The 20,158-nt window shown below is 39.8% G+C and overlaps 1 long non-coding RNA gene across 2 annotated transcripts in view; it reads left to right on the forward strand.

Annotated features, from left to right (window-relative positions):
• The window catches only part of LOC132593637 (uncharacterized), a 395,493-nt gene that overhangs the window by 88,225 nt on the left and 287,110 nt on the right, over positions 1–20,158 (forward strand). The gene's annotated exons all lie outside the window — the stretch shown is intronic.

A 20,158-nucleotide genomic window follows, 5' to 3' on the forward strand; every position in this document is an offset into this window, starting at 1 on the left:
GACTCTTTTTGAATTATGGTTTTCTCAGGGTATATGCCCAGTCGTGGGATTGCTGGCTTCTATGGTAGTTCTATTTGTAGTTTTTTAAGGAACCTCCATACTGTTCTCCATAGTGGTTGTATCAATTTACATTCCCATCAACAGTGCAAGAGGGTTCCCTTTTCTCCATACCCTCTCCAGCATTTATTGTTTGTAGATTCTTTGATGATGGCCTTTCTGACTGGTGTGAGGTGATACCTCATTGTAGTTTTGATTTGCATTTCTCTAATGATTAATGATGTTGCGCATTCTTTCATGTGTTTGTTGGCAATCTGTATATCTTCTTTGGATAAATGTCTATTTAGGTCTTCTGTCCATTTTTGGATTGGGTTGTTTGTTTATTTCATATTGAGCTGCATGAATTGCTTGTATGTTTTGGAGATTAATCCTTTGTCAGTTGATTCATTTGCAAATATTTTCTCCCATTCTGAGAGTTATCTTTTCGTCTTCTTTATGGTTTCCTTTGCTATGCAAAAGATTTTAAGTTTCATTAGGTCCCATTTGTTTATTTTTGTTTTTATTTCCATTACTCTAGGAGGTGAGTCAAAAAGGATCCTTCTGTGATTTATGTCATAGTGTGTTCTGCCTATATTTTCCTCTAAGAGTTTGATGGTGCCTGGCCTTACATTTAGGTCTTTAATCCATTTTGAGTTTATTTTTGTACACGGTGTTAGGGAGAGTTCTAATTTCATTCTTTTACATGTAGCTGAACAGCTTTCTCAGCACCACTTATTGAAGAGGCTGTCTTTTCTCCCCTCTATATTCTTGCCTCCATCATCAAAGATAAGGTGACCATATGTGCGTGGTTATATCTCTGGGCTTTCTATCCTGTTCCATTGATCTATATTTCTGTTTTTGTGCCACTGCCATACCGTCTTGATTACTGTAGCTTTCTAGTATAGTCTGAAGTCAGGGAGACGAATTCCTCCAGTTCTGTTTTTCTTTCTCAATATTGCTTTGGCTATTCAAGGGTCTTTGGTGTTTCCATATAAATTGTGAAATTTTTTGTTCTAGTTCTGTGAAAAATGCCAGTGGTAGTTTGATAGGGATTGCATTGAATCTGTAGATTGCTTTGGGTAGTAGAGTCATTTTCACAATGTTGATTCTTCCAATCTAAGAACATGGTATATCTCTCCATATATTTGTATCATCTTTAGTTTCTTTCTTCAGTGTCTTATAATTTTCTGCATACAGGTGTTTTTTCTCCTTAGGTAGGTTTATTCCTAGATATTTTATTCTTTTTGTTGCAATGGTAAATGGGAGTGATTTCTTAATTTCACTTTCAGATTTTTCATCAGTAGTTTATAGGAATGCAAGAGATTTCTGTGCATTAATTTTGTATCCTGCTACTTTGCCGAATTCATTGATTAGCTCTAGTAGTTTTCTGGTAGCATCTTTAGGATTCTCTATGTATAGTATCATGTCATCTGCAAACAGTGACAGTTTTACTTCTTCTTTTCCAATTTGGATTCCTTTTATTTCTTTTTCTTCTCTGATTGCTGTGGCTAAAACTTCCAAAACTATGTTGAATAATAGTGGTGAGAGTGGGCAACCTTGTCTTGTTCCTGATCTTAGTGGAAATGGTTTCATTTTTTCACCAATGAGGACGATATTGGCTGTGGATTTGTCATATATGGCCTTTATTATGTTGAGGAAAGTTCCCTCTATGCCTACTTTCTGCAGGGTTTTTATCATAAATGGGTGTTGAATTTTGTCAAAAGCTTTCTCTGCATCTATTGAGATGATCATATGGTTTTTATTCTTGAATTTGTTAATATGGTGTATCACGTTGATTGATCTGCATATATTGAAAAATCCTTGCATTCCTTGGATAAACGCCACTTGATCATAATGTATCATCCTTATAATGTGCTGTTGGATTCTGTTTCCTAGTATTTTGTTGAAGATTTTTGTATCTATGTTCATCCGTGATGTTGGCCTGCAGTTTTCTTTCTTTGTGACATCTTTGGTTTTGGTATGAGTGATGGTGGCCTTGTAGAATGAGTTTGGGAGTGTTCCTACCTCTGCTATATTTTGGAACAGTTTGAGAAGGATAGGTTAGCTCTTCTGTAAATATTTGATAGAATTTGCCTGTGAAGCCATCTGGTCCTGGGCTCTTGTTTGTTGGAAGATTTTTAATCACAGTTTCAATTTCAGTGCTTGTGATTAGTCTGTTCATATTTTCTATTTCTTCCTGGTTCAGTCTCGGAATGTTGTGCATTTCTAAGAATTTGTCCATTTCTTCCAGGTTGTCCATTTTATTGGCATAGAGTTGCTTGTAGTAATCTCTCATGATCCTTTGTATTTCTGCAGTGTCAGTTGTTACTTCTCCTTGTTCATTTCTAATTCTATTGATTTGAGTCTTCTCCCTTTCTTTCTTGATAAGTCTGGCTAGTGGTTTATCAATTTTGTTTAACTTCTCAAAAACCAGCTTTTAGTTTTATTGATCTTTGTTATCATTTCCTTCATTTCTTTTTCATTTATTTCTGATCTCATCTTTATGATTTCTTTCCTTCTGCTAACTTTGGGGTTTTGTTGTTCTTCTTTCTCTAATTGCTTTAGGTGTAAGGTTAGGTTGTCTATTTGAGATGTTTCTTGTTTCTTAAGGTAGGCTTGTATAGCTATAAACTTCCCTCTTAGAACTGCTTTTGCTGCATCCCATAGGTTTTGGGTCATTGTGTTTTCATTGTCATTTGTTTCTAGGTATTTTTGGATTTCCTCTTTGATTTCTTCAGTGATCTCTTGGTTATTAAGTAGTGTGTTGTTTAGCCTCCATGTGTTTGTATTTCTTAAAGATGTTTTCCTGTAATTGATATCTAGTCTCATAGCGTTGTGGTTGGAGGAGATACTTGATACGATTTCAGTTTTCTTAAATGTAGCAAGGCTTGATTTGTGACCCAAGATATGGTCTATCCTGGAGAATGTTCCATGAGCACTTGAGAAGAATTTGTATTGTGTTGTTTTCGGATGGAATGTCCTATAAATATCAATTAAGTTCATCTTGTTTAATGTATCATTTAAAGCTTTTGTTTCCTTATTTTCATTTTGGATGATCTGTCCCTTGGTGAAAGTGGGGTGTTAAAGTCCCCTACTATGATTGTGTTACTGTCGATTTCCCCTTTTATGGCTATTAGTATTTGCCTTATGTATTGAGGTGCTCCTATGTTGGGTGCATACATAGTTACAGTTGTTATATCTTCTTGGATTGATCCCTTGATCATTATGTAGTGGCCTTCTTTGTCTCTTGTAATAGTCTTTGTTTTAATGTCTATTTTGTCTGATGTGAGAATTACTACTTCAGCTTCTTTTGATTTCCATTTGCATGGAATATCTTCTTCCACCCTCTCGCTTTCAGTCTGTGTGTGTCCCTAGGTCTGTAGTGGGTCTCTTGTAGACAGCATATATATGGGTCTTGTTTTTATCCATACAGCAGTCTATGTCTTTTTGTTGGAGCATTTAATCCATTTACATTTAAGGTAATTATTGATATGTATGTTCCTATTACCATTTTCTTAATTGTTTTCGGTTTATTATTGTCAGTCTTTTCCTTCTCTTGTGTTTCCTGCCTAGAGAAATTCCTTTAGCATTTGTTGTAAAGCTGGTTTGGTGGTGCTGAATTCTCTTAGCTTTTGCTTGTTTGTAAAGCTTTTAATTTGTCCCTCAAATCTGAATGAGATCCTTGCAGGGTAGAGTAATCTTGGTTGTAGGTTTTTCTCTTTCATCACTTTAAATATGTCTTGTCACTCCCTTCTGGCTTGCAGAGTTTCTGCCAGAGGTTTAGCTGTTAACCTTATGGGGATTCCCTTATGTGTTACTTGTTTTTTTTCCCTTGCTGCTTTTAATATTTGTTCTTTGTATTTAATATTTGATAGTTTGATTAATATGTGTCAGCATGTTTCTCCTTGGATTTATCCTGTATGGGACTCTGCAGTTCCTGGACTTGATTGACCCTTTCCTTTCCCCTATTAGGGAGGTTTTCAACTATAATCTCTTCACATATTTTCTCAGTCCCTTTCTTTTTCTCTTCTTCTTCTGGGACCCCTATAATTTGAATGTTGGTGTGTTTAAGGTTGTCCCAGAGGTCTCTGAGACTGTCCTCAATTCTTTTCATTCCTTTTTCTTTATTCTGCTCTGCAGTATTTATTTCCACTATTTTATCTTCCAGGTCATTTATCCGTTCTTCTGCCTCAGTTACTCTGCTATTAATTCCTTCTAGAGTATTTTTAATTTCACTTATTGCGTTGTTCACCTCTGTTTGTTTGCTCTTTAGTTTTTCTAGGTCCTTGTTAAATGTTTTTTGTATTTTCTCCATTCTATTTCCAAGATTTTGGATAATCTTTACTATCATTACTCTGAATTCTTTTTCAGGTAGACTGCCTATTTCCTCTTCATTTGTTAGGTCTGGTGGGTTTTTATCTTGCTCCTTCAACTGCTGTGTGTTTCTCTGTCTTCTCATTTTGCTTAACTTACTGTGTTTGTGGTCTCCTTTTCGCAGGCTGCATGTTTGTAGTTTCCGTTGTTTTTGGTGTCTGTCCCCAGAGGCTAAGCTTGGTTCAGTGGGTTGTGCAGGCTTCCTGGTGGAGGGGACTAGTGCCTGTGTTCTGGTGGATGAGGCTGAATCTTGTCTTTCTGTCAGGCAGGTCCACCTCTGGTGGTGTGTTTTGGGGTATCTGTGGCCTTATTGTGATTTTAGTCAGCCTCTGTACTAATGGATGGGGCCGTGTTCCTGTTTTGCTAGTTGTTTGGCATAAGGTGTTCTGCACTGTAGCTTGCTGGCCATTGAGTGGAGCTGGGTCTTGGCGTTGAGATGGAGATCTCTGGGAGATTTTCGCCATTTGATATTACGTGGAGCTGGGAGGTCTCTTGTGGACCAGTGTCCTGAACTTGCCTGTCTCACCTCAGTGGCACAGCCCTGGCGCCTGGCTGGAGCACCAAGAGCCTGTCCTCCCCATGGCTCAGAATAAAAGGGAGAAAAAAAAAGAAAGAAGATAAAATAATTAAAATAAAAAATAATTTTTAAGAAAAACATTTTTTAAGTGATAAAAAAACCCCAGACAAATGGTAAAAGCAAAGCTATATAGACAAAATCACATACAGAAGCATACACATATACACTCACAAAAAGAGAAAAAGGGGGAAAAATATATATCATTGCTCCCAAAGTCCACCTCCTCAATTTGGGATGATTCGTTGTCTATTCAGGTATTCCACAGATGCAGGTACATCACGTTGATTGTGAAGATTTAATCCACTGCTCCTGAGGCTGCTGGGAGAAATTTCCCTTTCTCTTCTTTGTTTGCACAGCTCCCAGTGTTCAGCTTTGGATTTGGACCCGCCTCTGCGTGTAGGTAGCCTGAGAGCGTCTGTTCTTCGCTCAGACAGGACGGGGTTAAAGGAGCAGCTGATTCGGAGGCTCTGGCTCACTCAGGCTGGGGGGAAGGGAGGGGCACGGAGTGCAGGGCAAGCCTGCGACGGCAGAGGCCGACTTGACGTTGCACCAGCCTGAGGCGCGCCGTGCGTTCTCCCGGGGAAGTTGTCCCTGGATCCCGGGACCCTGGCAGTGGCGGGCTGCACAGACTCCTGGGAAGGGAGGTGTGGATAGTGACCTGTGCTTGCACACAGGCTTCTTGGTGGCGGCAGCAGCAGCCTTAGCATCCCATGCCCTTCTCTGGGGTCCGTGCTGATAGCCGCGGCTTGTGCCTGTCTCTGGAGCTCCTTTAAGTGGCCCTCTTAATCCTTTCTCCTCATGCACCAGGAACCAAAGAGGCAAGAAAAAGTCTCTTGCCTCTTCGGCAGCTCCAGACTTTCTCGCGGACTCCCTCCCGGCTAGCCGTGGAGCACTAACCCCTTCAGGCCGTGTTCACGCCACCAACCCCCAGTCCTCTCCCTGCAATCCAACCGAAGCCCGAGCCTCAGCTCGCAGCCCCGCCCACCCCCGCGGGTGAGCAGACAAGCCTCTTGGCTGGTGAATGCCGGTCGGCCCTGATCCTCTGTGCGGCAATCTTTCTGCTTTGCCCTCTGCACCCCTGTTGCTGCGCTCTCCTCCGTGGCTCTGAAGCTTCCCCTCTCTGCCACCCACAGTCTCCGCCCGCGAAGGGACTTCCTAGTGTGTGGCAACCTTTCCTCCTGCACAGCTCCCTCCCACCGGTGCAGGTCCCGTCCCTATTCTTTGTCTCTGTTGTTTCTTTTATCTTTTGCCCTACCCAGGTACGTGGGGGAGTTTCTTGCCTTTTGTGAGGTCTTCTTCCAGCGTTCAGTAGGTGTTCTGTAGGAGTTGTTCCACGTGTAGATGTATTTCTGTTGTATTTGTGGGGAGGAAGGTGATCTCCGTGTGTTACTTTTCCACCATCTTGAAGCTCCTCTGCCCCCAATTCTCTTAAATCTAAGTATCTAAGAATTATTGTTTTAGTATGCCAAGAAAAAAAAAAAAAAAAAAAGCGGAGGGAAGAAAAGAAAGAAAAGGAGAGAAAAAAGCAGAGTGAGAAGAAAAAAAGTTTTCTGGTTGACTTTACCCAAAACAGCTTCTTTTCCTACGGCAGGGATGGGGGTGGGAGGGGAGGGAGACAGAAACGGTAATTTTAGTTGGTTTGGACCTCAGATTTAATTTCCTTGGTGTTAATTTCCTGTTTCCCTTACTGGAATGCCAGCTTTACGAAAACAACAATCTAGTCTGTTTTGCTTGCTGCTTCATCTTCAACATTTGGAGCAGTGCATGGGACAGAATAGGTATCTGAATTTGATGAATGAATGAATGCAACATTAATGAATCAAATTAACTGACAAATACCCTCAGCATGGATATTTCTTAATCATGTAGGCCCTCAGTCCTCCTTTGGCACTAAGTGTCCCCGAAGGACCCACAAGATTAGCAGTCTCTGCCCGTGCCAGTCCAAAAGCCATCACTGTGTGGGTGCAGTTAGACCCTTCCCTTTAGCCTGGCTGTAACACAGCACAAAGGACAGTTCCAGTCAGTATCTCTCCCTCCACTCCTCTCTCAGTAGAAATTCAGCAGCCAGGATGACCTAATCCAATAATTCACCAGCCTCAGGTAACTGGTTACAATTGTTTTTAAATATCAGATAGCTGCCACCTAGATATTAAAAGATATTTGTCTTTATTCAAGTGGAGAGAAAAGCTTTACCTTGGATGAATATATAATAGTAAGATGAGAGACACAGCTATTGGCCTTGGCTTAAAATAGCTGTGTTTATGAAAAAGAATACTGCCATGCCCACTTTAAGGACTAAACTGCTTTTTAATGAGAAGTGTGCTGGGTGTGTGGAGATTATATTTCTTTTATCATCATGAAGGAAAATACATCTATGTCTTAAGATATTCTCTGGGGCAATGGGCAACATCCGAACACTATAAACCAAACAAATGTGATGAGTAACAGGTGTCTTCAGAGTTGAAGAGCATAGCATGTCAGCTGAGTGCATCCCACAGGATCCGCATCTAGGAGTTCTTCATACTGATGGAGTTTGTGCCTATTGCCTATTTCTTACCTGATGCAAACTGATTTTAAAGAGCTAAACCCAAGGTTCACGCAAACAAACAACTACGTAAAACAATAGGGAGAAAGGATATTACCTAGATCTTAACCCCAAACCAACAAAATGCTGAACTTCTTAACCATAAAAGCTGTTAATCAGAGCCCAAAGCTAATTAGCTTGTATCACTAGTACTTGTATATATAGGAATAGGAGGATAGAATATAGATATAGAAGACAAAATAGAAGATATCTATTTTATCTATTTAGTATGCTGACAAAGGGCACCCACTTTGAGAGATGTATTTGGTAAACACTATTTTTTTCCTAGAAAAATGACACATTTCAAAATATCATTGAAATCTGCAAAAACCATTAGTAAGGGTTGTTAGCCCCTCCCTGTTAGCTTTCGGAACAAGATCTTTAGGTCAGTAGGCTAGAGAATAAGAATTTGAAAATCAAAACTCATTTGATATTTGCAGTAAAAGCATATACAAAAAGGTAGAGAGAGAGATTTTAACTCTTTTTCAGGCTTCCATTCCACATCCATTTTATAGGTGACAGAGCTCATTCACAATGGAGAGGGAAGATGGAAGTTCATATGCTCAGGAAGGGAGAGAGAAAAGCCAGGCAGCTTTCTTCTTTCCTTCAACAGGTGGTTTCCCCCCTTTAAATCAAGTCATTTACCAAGGGCAGAGCTGTTTCATTCAGTCTGAAGCTCTTAATGTGTATTATTCATATGGATTGATATTTCTAAAAATATTTTCTAATATATATTAATATAAATTATTTACATATTAATGAATGTTACTCCAAAATAGTTTCAGCTTTAAATAAGCTTGTTGAACCTATATGTATATTCCTACTTTTAAGTAGATATGGTTCATAGCAGGAGTTTTGGGAATTTTTATTAACTGAAGTGCATTGTGACTTTCTAAACTGTGGAGGGTTGGTGTATTGATTTATATTTTGGTATTTGTGAGGCAAGAAGTTTTCAGAGTTCTTTATCCCAGAGGGGGAAGCCTCAGCCATTGGCAAGACCAGATGCCAGACCATTAGCAATGGCTCAAGAGTTTGGTAAAAAAAGGTAAAGATGGTGTTAATTGCTGGCCTGTGTGTCCAGTGCTGAGATGGCTATGTAAAGTTTGGCCAGTGGTTCTAACCCTTCAGTCCCATCTTTTATCAGGGATGTCATGCTTAGGAAATGAAGATCAGCAACATTTCACTGAGCTCCATCATGTTGATGGTGATGATGTTGTCCATAAAGTGAGTGATCTTCAATTGCTGTTCGCTCAGTTTATGCTAGGGGGCCTCCCAGGTGTCAAGGGGTCTGAGACAGGGGGAGATCTCATCAAGCACCATGTCATCTGACAAGGGACCTAAGACAGAGGAGGTCACAGGTGGGACAGAGGGTCCTGGTTTGGCTCCATCTTGTAGCAAAGAAGCCTTGGTAGATGTACAAGTTTTCAGGATACTGCTTCCATGATCCAAGGCATAATAGGCAACTGGGTAAAAAAGATTACAAGCTTAGGGTCTCCATTTCCAAGAGAGCCTGGTATGTGGCTAGCAGTTGCCACTCTAATGACATATAGCATGAGGCTAAGGTGGTCATTTGTTTGCATCAGAAACCCATGGCCAATTTATGGCTATCCTGGGAGGTCTGGAGACTCTAGGAAGCATAAGAAGAGACTGTAAAAACTCTACAGTGAAGGAATCTTTGGAGGACACTAAAGGGATGCCTGTTTTATTGCACTTTGGACAGATTTCAGAGTCTTTTGTTTTGGTAAGCGTTCCATTCAAGGTGGGTCAGTTTGTAAACAACAGCATATATTGGCTTAAGTTAAAGGAGTAAAGAAGGAATATGTTGATTCCAGAACTCCAAGAAGTCTGAGAGACTTTGGTATATTTTAATAGTGTGAGTACTGAAAGGGATCAATAGCTGTTTCCTGACAATGTCAAGAATGGAGCAGCCCTTGGTTTACCAAGTAATTTTTCAGGAATTTTACTAAGGTGGCAGGGTCTGGTATTAATACTGTATGTAGGGCAATGGCCCATCACCTTTTTGTGATCTTTTTGGGAATATTTTTCCTGAATGAATATGTTAAACTAATTGTGTCCGAGGAGGATGCTATTCACATAATGTCATACCTGTGCTCCTGGAGAAAGGTGGATGTGGTTGAGACCTTGCCTGCAAACATTGTGAGTGATAGCAAGGCTGCTGAGATACCCTATGGATAGCCAGGAAAAGATGTATCATTTTCCTTTAGAGGAAAACGTAAACTATGCCTGGGAGGCTGTTGAAATAGGCACTGACAGACATATTAGTGAAATCTATAATAGCAAAAGATTGCTGATTGGATCGAGTGAGTAATTAAATAATATCAAATATGGAGGCATTAATGGATGGGACTATAGCATTAAAGTTGTGGTAATCCACTATGCTGTGTCATTTATTCTTTCCAGGTATAACAACAGACCAAATTGGGCTGTTAGATGGAGGAGCAGTGGGCATAACCATCCCTTCTCTAAATAGGTCTTGCATGATAGAGTCCAACCCTTTAAGACCCTGTTTTCATTTAGACTGGGCCATGCTAATTATTTAACTGGGAGGAATGGTCCATAGGATCGCATTTTTTCAAGCCAGTTCATAGGTGCCCAAGACTTAATTTTAATTTATTACTCATTGAGTCAGAGTATCCATGCTCACTATGTGGTGTAATAGAGTAATGGGTGATATGTCCATGGGAAATTTAGTCCAGGCAATAGTTCTAATGGTTAAGGTGAGGCATCTCACCTTATCTATTTCCTTATCTATTTTATGTTTAGGAAGTCCCCTAAGATTGCAGGAAGCACCTTGATTAAATTTAATGGGACGCCAAAGTGTAAGTGCAATTTGAACCCCCGTATTGATTAAGGCCATGAATGTTTGCCAATTGGTGCATTTCATCAGATGTTAAAGATAATTCAGAACCTATATTGTAGAGGCATAAAGCCAGTGGTACCCTTTGGTCTTGTGTTGTATTAATTCTTTTAGGAAATTTTGGATTTTAAATTGGGTCAAATTGTGGACCTTTGCTTCAGTTTTTTCTCGTTGTTATTGTTTCCTGTCCTTATACCCAGGGCTTTTTCCTTTTTCTTTTTTGGTCAGTGGGCATACTTTTGTGGGGTTGGGCTACCCAACTCATATTCATAAATTTCTTCCTCCAAAGAACCTCAAATCAGTATCATTTGGGTTAGAGACATCCTTCATGACAATGGTTGACTTACAGGGTTTAAGAACCCGCCAGCTTATATTTGAACTAACCCCCTTGTTGTGCCTCAGGAGTACCATGGGTAATTTTATCCTGTAACCCTGAGGATCAGAATCTTTGTTGCAATGAAGGCATAGGCAGCAGTAGCAGCAGAAGTAGTTAAGAGTCCTGGTGAACAACCTGCTCTTAGGAGTGTGGACCTCAATACACTACCTCATGACTGACTCTTTCTCTCTCTCTCCCCTACTTAATGACTGCTCTTTCAGAGGTGACCATGTTATGGGCCAATATTTCTCACAGGATGTAGTCTTTCCCCTGCGGAACATCAGATACAGCTTCATTCTGAGACTGACACATAAGTCTGGGTGGAGGCACATGACCCAGGGTCACATTAAGGAAGATCCCAATTCCATCCTCCAGTCCTTAAAAGCCAAAAATTGAAACTTCTGACTTAGGTTGATTAAATCTGTAACAGTGGCTTGGTAGAACATCCTTTCATGTGTTTGTTGGCAATCTGTATATCTCCTTTGGAGAAATGTCTATTTAGTTCTGCTGCCCATTTTTGGATTGGGTTGTTTGTTTTTTTGTTATTGAGCTTGATGACCTGCTTGTAAATTTTGGAGATTAATCCTTTGTCAGTTGCTTCATTTGCAAACATTTTCTCCCATTCTGAGGGTTGTCTTTTTGTCTTGTTTATGGTTCCTTTGCCGTGCAAAAGCTTTTAAATTTCATTAGGTTCCATTTGTTTATTTTTGTTTTTATTTCCATTACTCTAAGAGGTGGGTCAAAAAGGATCTTGCTGTGATTTATGTCATAGAGTGTTCTGCCTAGGTTTCTTCTAAGAGTTTTATAGTGTCTGGCCTTACATTTAGGTCTTTAATCCATTTTGAGTTTATTTTTGTGTATGGTGTTAGGAAGTGTTCTAATTTCATTCATTTACATGTAGCTGTACAGTTTTCCCAGCACCACTTACAGAAGAGGCTGTCTTTTCTTCATTGTATATTCTTGCCTCCTTTATCAAAAATAAGGTGACCATATGTGCGTGGGTTTATCTCTGGGCTTTCTATCCTGTTTCATTGATCTGTCTTTCTGTTTTTGTGCTAGTACCATACTGTCTTGATTACTGTAGCTTTGTAGTATAGTCTGAAGTCAGGGAGCTGGATTCCTCCAGCTCCATTTTTCTTTCTCAAGATTGCTTTGGCTATTCGGGGTCTTTTGTGTTTCCATACAAATTATGAAATTTTTTGTTCTAGTTCTGTGAAAAATGCCAGTGGTAGTTTCATAGGGATTGCATTGAATCTGTAGATTGCTTTGGGTAGTAGAGTCATTTTCACAATGTTGATTCTTCTAATCCAAGAACATGGTATATCTCTCCATCTGTTTGTATCGTCTTTAATTTCTTTCATCAGTGTCTTATAGTTTTCTGCATACAGGTGTTTTGTCTCCTTAGGTAGGTTTATTCCTAGGTATTTGATTCTTTTTGTTGCAATGGTAAATGGGAGTGATTTCTTAATTTCACTTTCAGATTTTTCATCAGTAGTTTATAGGAATGCAAGAGATTTCTGTGCATTAATTTTGTACCCTGCTACTTTACTGAATTCATTTATTAGCTCTAGTAGTTTTCTGGTAGCATTTTGAGGATTCTCTATGTATAGTATCATGTCCTCTGCAAATAGTGACAGTTTCATTTTTTCTTTTCCAATATGGATTCCTTCTATTTCTTTTTCTTCTCTCATTGCTGTGGCTAAAACTTCCAAAATTATGTTGAATAATAGTGGTGAGAGTGGGCAATCTTGTCTTGTTCCTGATCTTACTGGAAATGGTTTCAGCTTTTCAACATTGAGAATGATGTTGGCTGTGGATTTGTCATATATGGCCTTTATTATGTTGAGGAAAGTTCCCTCTATGCCTACTTTCTGGAGGGTTTTTATCATAAATGGGTGTTGAATTTTGTCAAAAGCTTTTTCTGCATCTATTGAGATGATCATATGTTTTTTCTCCTTCAATTTGTTAATATGGGGTATCACATTGATTGATTTGCTTATAGTGAAGAATTCTTGCATTCCTAGGATAAACACCACGTGTTCATGGTGTATGATCCTTTTAATGTGCTGTTGGATTCTGTTTGCTAGTATTTTGTTGAGAATTTTTGCATCTATGTTCATCAGTGATATTGGCCTGTAGTTTTCTTTCTTTGTTACATCTTTGTCTGGTTTTGGTATCAGGGTGATGGTGGCCTCATACAATGAGTTTGGGAGTGTTCCTCCCTCTGCTATATTTTGGAAGAGTTTTAGAAGGATAGGTGTTAGCTCTTCTCTAAATGTTTGATAGAATTCCCCTGTGAAGCCATCTGGTCCTGGGCTTTCGTTTGCTTTAAGATTTTTAAATCACAGTTTCAATTTCAGTGCTTGTGATTGGTCTGTTTATATTTTCTATTTTTTCCTGGTTCAGTCTTGGAAGGTTGTGCTTTTCTAAATATTTGTCCATTTCTTCCCAGTTGTCCATTTTATTGGCATATAGTTGCTTGTAGTAATCTCTCATGATCCTTTGTATTTCTGCAGTGTCAGTTATTACTACTCCTTTTTCATTTCTCATTCTATTGATTTGAGTTTTCTTCCTTTTTTTCTTGATGAGTCTGGCTAATGGTTTATCAATTTTGTTTACCTTCTCAAAAACCAGCTTTTAGTTTTATTGATCTTTGCTATCGTTTCCTTCATTTCTTTTTCATTCATTTCTGATCTGATCTTTATGATTTCTTTCCTTCTGCTAACTTTGGGTTTTTTTTAAATCTTCTTTCTCTAATTGCTTTAGGTGTAAGGTTAGTTTGTTTATTTGAGATGTTTCTTGTTTCTTGATGTAGGATTGTATTGCTATTAACTTCCCTCTTACAACTGCTTTTGCTGCATCCCATAGGTTTTGGGTCATTGTGTTTTCATTGTCATTTGTTTCTAGGTATTTTTGGATTTCCTCTTTGATTTCTTCAGTGATCTCTTGGTTATTAAGTAGTATATTGTTTAGCCTTTATGTGTTTGTATTTTTTACAGATTTTTTCCTGTAATTGATATCTAGTCTCATAGCGTTGTGGTTGGAGGAGATACTTGATACGATTTCAGTTTTCTTAAAGGCTTTACCAAGGCTTGATTTGTGACCCAAGAGATGGTCTATCCTGGAGAATATTACATGAGTACTTGAGAAGAAAGTGTATTCTGTTGTTTTTGGATGGAATGTCCTATAAATGTCAATTAAGTTCATCTGGTCTAATGTGTCATTTAAAGCTTGTGTTTCCTTATTTATTTTCATTTTGGATGATCTGTCCATTGGTGAAAATGGGGTGGTAAAGTCTCCTACTATGACTGTGTTACTGTCAGTTTCCCCTTTTATGGTTGTTAGCATATGCCTTATGTATTGAGGTGCTCCTGTGTTGGGTGCATAAATATTTACAATTGTTACATCTTCTTGGATTGATCCTTTGTTCATTATATAGTGTCCTTCTTTGTCTCTTGTAATAGTGTTTATTTTAAAATCTATTTTGTCTGATATGAGTATTGCTACTCCAGCTTTTTTTTGATTTCCATTTGCATGGAATATCTTTTTCCATCCCCTCACTTTCGGTCTGTATGTGTCCCTAGGTCTGAAGTGGATCTCTTGTAGACAGCATATATACGGGTCTTGTTTTCATATCCATGCAGCCAGTCTATGTCTTTTTGTTGGAGCATTTAATCCATTTACATTTAAGGTAGTTATTGATATGTATATTCCTATTACCATTTTCTTAATCGTTTTTGGTTTGTTATTGTAGGTCTTTTCCTTCTCTTGTGTTTTCTGCCTAGAGGAATTCCTTTAGCATTTGTTGTAAAGCTGGTTTGGTGGTGCTGAATTCTCTTAGCTTTTGCTTGTCTGTAAAGGTTTTAGTTTCTCCATTTAATCTGAATGAGATCCTTGCTGGGTAGAGTAATCTTGGTTGTAGGTTTTTCCCTTTCATCACTTTAAATATGTCCTGCCACTCCGTTCTGGCTTGCAGAGTTTCTGCTGAAAGATTAGCTGTTAACGTTGTGGGGATTCCCTTGTATATTATTTGTTGTTTTTCTCTTGATGCTTTTAATATTTTTTCTTTTTATTTAATTTTTGATAGTTTGATTAATATGTGTCTTGGTGTGTTTCTCCTTGGATTTTTCCTGTATAGGAGAGTCTGCAGTTCCTGGATTTGATTGACTATTTCCTTTCCCATATTAGGGAAAATTTCAACTATAATCTCTTCAAATATTTTCTCAGTCCCTTTCTTTTTCTCTTCCTCTTCTGGGACCCCTATAATTCGAATGTTGGTGCGTTTAATGTTATCCCAGAGACTGTTATGTTATGTTACTGTTATGTAATGTTTAATGTTATCCCAGAGACTGTTATGTTATGTTACTGTTATGTAATGTTATCTGAGACTGTCCTCAGTTTTTTCATTCTTTTTTCTTTATTCTGCTCTGCAGTAGTTATTTCCACTATTTTATCTTCCAGGTCACTTATCTGTTCTTCTGCCTCAGTTAGTCTGCTATTGATTCCTTCTAGAGAATTTTTAGTTTCATTTATTTTGTTGGTCATCATTGTTGTTTTGCTCTTTAGTTTATCTAGGTCCTTGTTAAATGTTTCTTGTGTTTTCTCCATTCTATTTCCAAGGTTTTGGATAATCTTTACTATCATTACTCTGAATTCTTTTTCAGGTAGACTGACTATTTCCCTTCATTTATTTGGTCTGGTGGGTTTTTACCTTGCTCCTTCTGCTGTGTGTTTCTCTGTCTTCTCATTTTGCTTAACTTACTGTGCTTGGTGTCTCCATTTCGCAGGCTGCAGGTTCGTAGTTCCCATTGTTTTTGGTGTCTGTCCCCCGTGGCTAAGGTTGGTTCAGTGGGTTGTGCAGGCTTCCTGGTGGAGGGGACTAGTGCCTGTGTTCTGTTGGTTGAGACTGGATCTTGTCTTTCTGGTGGGCAGGTCCACGTCTGGTGGTTTGTTTTCGGGTGTCTGTGACCTTGTTATGATTTTAGGCAGCATCTCTGCTAATGGGTGGGGTTGTGTTCCTCTCTTCCTAGTTGTTTGGCATAGGGTGTCCACACTGTATCTTGCTCATTGTTGAGTGGAGCTGGGTCTTAGCATAGAGATGGAGATCTCTGGGAGAGATTTTGCCATTTGATATTACATGGAGCCGGGAGGTCTCTGGTGGACTTGTCCTGAACTTGGCTCTCCCACCTCCGAGGCAGAGGCCTGACACCTGGCCGGAGCACCAATACCCTGTCAGCCACACAGCTCAGAAGAAAAGGGAGAAAATAAGAAGGAAAGAGAGAAAAAAATAAAATAAATTTATTTAAAAAAATTAAAAATAATTATTGAAATAAAAAAATTAAAAAGCAATAAAAAAAGAAAAAAGAAAGAAGAGAGCAACCGAACCAAAGAACAAATCCATCAATGATATTAAGCTCTGTTTCACCCCTAGGTTTTTCATGACATTTTTTTTTTTTTCTTAAATTCCATATATATGTGTTAGCATACGGTATTTGTCTCTCTCTTTCTGACTTACTTCACTCTGTATGACAGACTCTAGGTCTATCCACCTCATTACAAATAGCTCAATTTCGTCTCTTTTTATGGCTGAGTAATATTCCATTGTATATATGTGCCACATCTTCTTTATCCATTCATCCGATGATGGACACTTAGGTTGTTTCCATCTCTGGGCTATTGTAAATAGAGCTGCAATGAACATTTTGGTACATGACTCTTTTTGAATTATGGTTTTCTCAGGGTATATGCCCAGTAGTGGGATTGCTGGGTCATATGGTAGTTCTATTCGTAGCTTTTTAAGGAACCTCCATACTGTTCTCCACAGTGGCTGTATCAATTTACATTCCCACCAACAGTGTAAGAGGGTTCCCTTTTCTCCACACCCTCTCCAGCATTTATTGTTTCTAGATTTTTTGAGGAATAAAGACACAGACTTACTAGAGAATGGACTTGAGGCTATGGGGAGGGGGAAGGGTAAACGGTGACAAAGCGATAAAGAGGCATGGACATATATACACTACCAAACGTAAGGTAGATAGCTAGTGGGAAGCAGCCGCATAGCACAGGGAGATCAGCACGGTGCTTTGTGACCGCCTGGAGGGGTGGGATAGGGAGGGTGGGAGGGAAGGAGACGCAAGCGGGAAGAGATATGGGGACATATGTATATATATAACTGATTCATTTTGTTGTGAAGCTGAAACTAACATACCATTGTAAAGCAATTATACTCCAATAAAGATGTTAAAAAAATGATATTAAGCTCTAAAAACTATACTAAAAAAAAAAAAAATGCACCGACAGAACCCTAGGACAAGTGGTAAAAGCAAAGCTATACAGACAAAATCACACAAAGAAGCATACACATACAGGCTCAAAAAAAGAGACAAAGGAAAAAATATATATATATCATTGTTCCCAAAGGCCACTGCCTCAATTTGGGATGATTCGTTGTCTATTTAGGTATTCCACAGATGCAGGGTACATCAGGTTGATTGTGAAGATTTAATCTGCTGCTCCTGAGGCTGCAGGGAGAGATTTCCCTTTCTCTTCTTTGTTTGCACAGCTCCTGGGGTTCAGCTTTGGATTTGGCCCTGACTCTGCATGTAGGTCGCCAGAGGGCATGTTTTTCCCGCCCAGACAGGAAGGGGTTAAAGGAGCAGCTGATTCGGGGGCTCTGGGTCACTCAGGCCAGGGGGAAGGAGGGGTACAGATGTGGAGGCGGGGCGAGCCTGTGGCAGCAGAGGCCAGAATGATGTTGCAACAGCCTGAGGCATGCTGTGTGTTTTCCCTGGAAGTTGTTCCTGGATCACGTGATCTTGGCAGTGGTGCACTGCACAGGCTCCCGGCAGGGCAGGTGTGGATAGTGACCTGTGCTTGCACACAGCCTTCTTGGTGGCGGCAGTCGCAGCTTTAGCATTTCATGCCCTTCTCTGGGGTCTGTGCTGATAGCTGTAGCTCGCACCCATCTCTGGAGCTTGTTTAGGCGGTCCTCTGAATCCCCTCTTCTCGCGCACCCTGAAACAATGGTCTCTTGCTTCTTCGGCAGTTCCAGACTTTTTCCCAGACTCCCTCCCGGCTAGCTGTGGCTCACTAGCCCCCTTCAGGCTGTGTTCATGCAGCCAACCCCAGTCCTCTCTCTGGGGTCTGACCTCCGAAGCCCAAGCCTCAGCTCCCAGCCCCTCCCGCCCCGGTGGGTGAGCAGACAAGCCTCTCGGGCCGGTGAGTGCTGGTCAGCACCGATCCTCTGTGCAGGAAGCTCTCCGCTTTGCCCTCTGCACCCCTGTTGCTGTGCTCTCCTCCGCGGCTCTGAAGCTTCCCCTTTCCGTCACCTGCAGTCTCCGCCTGCGAAGGGGCTTCCTAGTGTGTGGCAACCTTTCCTCCTGCACAGCTCCCTCCCACTGGTGCAGCTCCCGTCCCTGTTCTTTTGTCTCTGTTTTTTCTTTTTTCTTTTGCGCTACCCAGGTACGTGGGGAGTTTCTTGCCTTTGGGGAGGTCTGAGGTCTTCTGCCAGCGTTGAGTAGGTGTTCTGGAGGAGCTGTTCCACATGTAGATGTATTTCTGATGTATTTGTGGGGAGGAAGGTGATCTCCACGTCTTACTCCTCCGCCATCTCGAAGGTCTCCCCCCTTCCCAAATATTTTTAAACATTTTTTTGACCTGATACATGGATGGGCCAGGAGGGTTTTTTTAACAAAAAAGAAAGGCAAAGTTTCAGAGTAGGGAAGGAGTAAAACTAAAATATTTGAAAAACACAAATGAAATTATTGTGACTTTTCCCTGTAGTGACATATGCTATATCATTTTAGGATTATTATAACATGTGTTGGGGAAAAACAAATTGGAACAATTATGTTCAAATGGTTCCAGCGTCTGTTGGTTATTTCAGCCTTTACCTCTGAAAACTGTTAGCAGGAAAAATTGGTCTTGTGGTATAATTTACATGAAATAGTCCCTCACACACACCTGGGAATCACCACTTAGAACATAGACTAGATTATTTCCCTCAATATATGATGTATCTCTCTCATCATTGCCTCTAGGACCCTAATAGAGAGAAATCTAAATAGTATCAACATGGTAAAGGAAAACCTGTTAATAGGTAGATATAGTTCTGTTTAGTCATTAGATTTGAGTTCTTTGGAAGAGCCACAATATGTTGTGTTGTCAAAATTGTATTATAAGGCTGATCAACATCCATATGGAGTTTTGTGATTCTGTGATTATGTAAGTAATGCCGACTGCTCTTGAGTAGCATAAGTACACAAGAAGATTGAGGAAAAGATGATGGGAGAAGATGCATTGTTCAATTTATTTCTCAATTAAAGCTGACACTTTGGGTAGAGAAATCTGTAGCTCATTGGCTTTTTTTTATGGTTCATTTTGCAGCTGTGTTTATTGTTTTAATAAGTAAATATATTATCTCATTAAGGCAGCATTTTCATAACTATAACAACACAAGTTTCTCATATCCACTCACAACACGTATGCCCCAAGTGGAACCCCAAGAAAAAGATTTATTAAATCCAACAGAGTTGAAAGATAGGCCTTGTGGGGTGGAGTCTGTAGGTGTCATTGAGGTCCCAGCAAAAGGCAAAGTGTCTTTTATGCAGGAGCTAAAATTGTTGCAAAGATTTTTTTGTTTTGTTTTGTTTTCCTGAGTCCTTTTAATAATAAAGCTACTTAGAAATGTGTGGTGGTTTCCCAGCAACAAGTGTGTATGACAAACTACCTTTCAGACTGTAGATGAATAATATGTTTATTACATCCCATTTGGACACTCGGTACAACTCATAGTGCCATAGCAGCTGAGGAGGAGAGATCTGAGCCAACCTCTTGTACTGTAATCAAAGTCTTAAAAGCTCCAGCCTCTGGATTAGAGAAACGTGGCCCTGATTCTCAAGCAAACAGCTGCCCTGGTTAAGTTCTAACAACAGCTCCATTAGTATGGGTGCTGGTGGACACAGATTGAGTCAGTCAATCAATTAGCATGTATTTATTGAACACCTACTATTTCCCCTAGCTTGTTAGCTGTATGACGTTGGTGAAGCGTCCAAAATGAAGAGGATATTGATTCTAAGCAAAATAGGAAGGAAAGAAGTGTCACTGTCCACATATAACAGGCTGCCAATAGAAAATTGGAATCTGTTCTGTTTAAAAGTATTTCAAAGAGAGCAAGAAAGACTTAGTTTAGTTAAATGGTAGGATTTTGGGTGCTAGATTTTAAAGCTGCTTTGCTTGCACGTGAGGAACTGTGTGTGAGGTAAGAATGCACAAAAGGTTTCAGTGTACGTACTGGCTCATTTTCCATGTGACTTCTCTTTGTGACAACTGCCA

Source organism: Globicephala melas, chromosome 16 (genome assembly GCF_963455315.2).
Source record: "Globicephala melas chromosome 16, mGloMel1.2, whole genome shotgun sequence".
NCBI classification, from domain to species: domain Eukaryota; kingdom Metazoa; phylum Chordata; class Mammalia; order Artiodactyla; family Delphinidae; genus Globicephala; species Globicephala melas.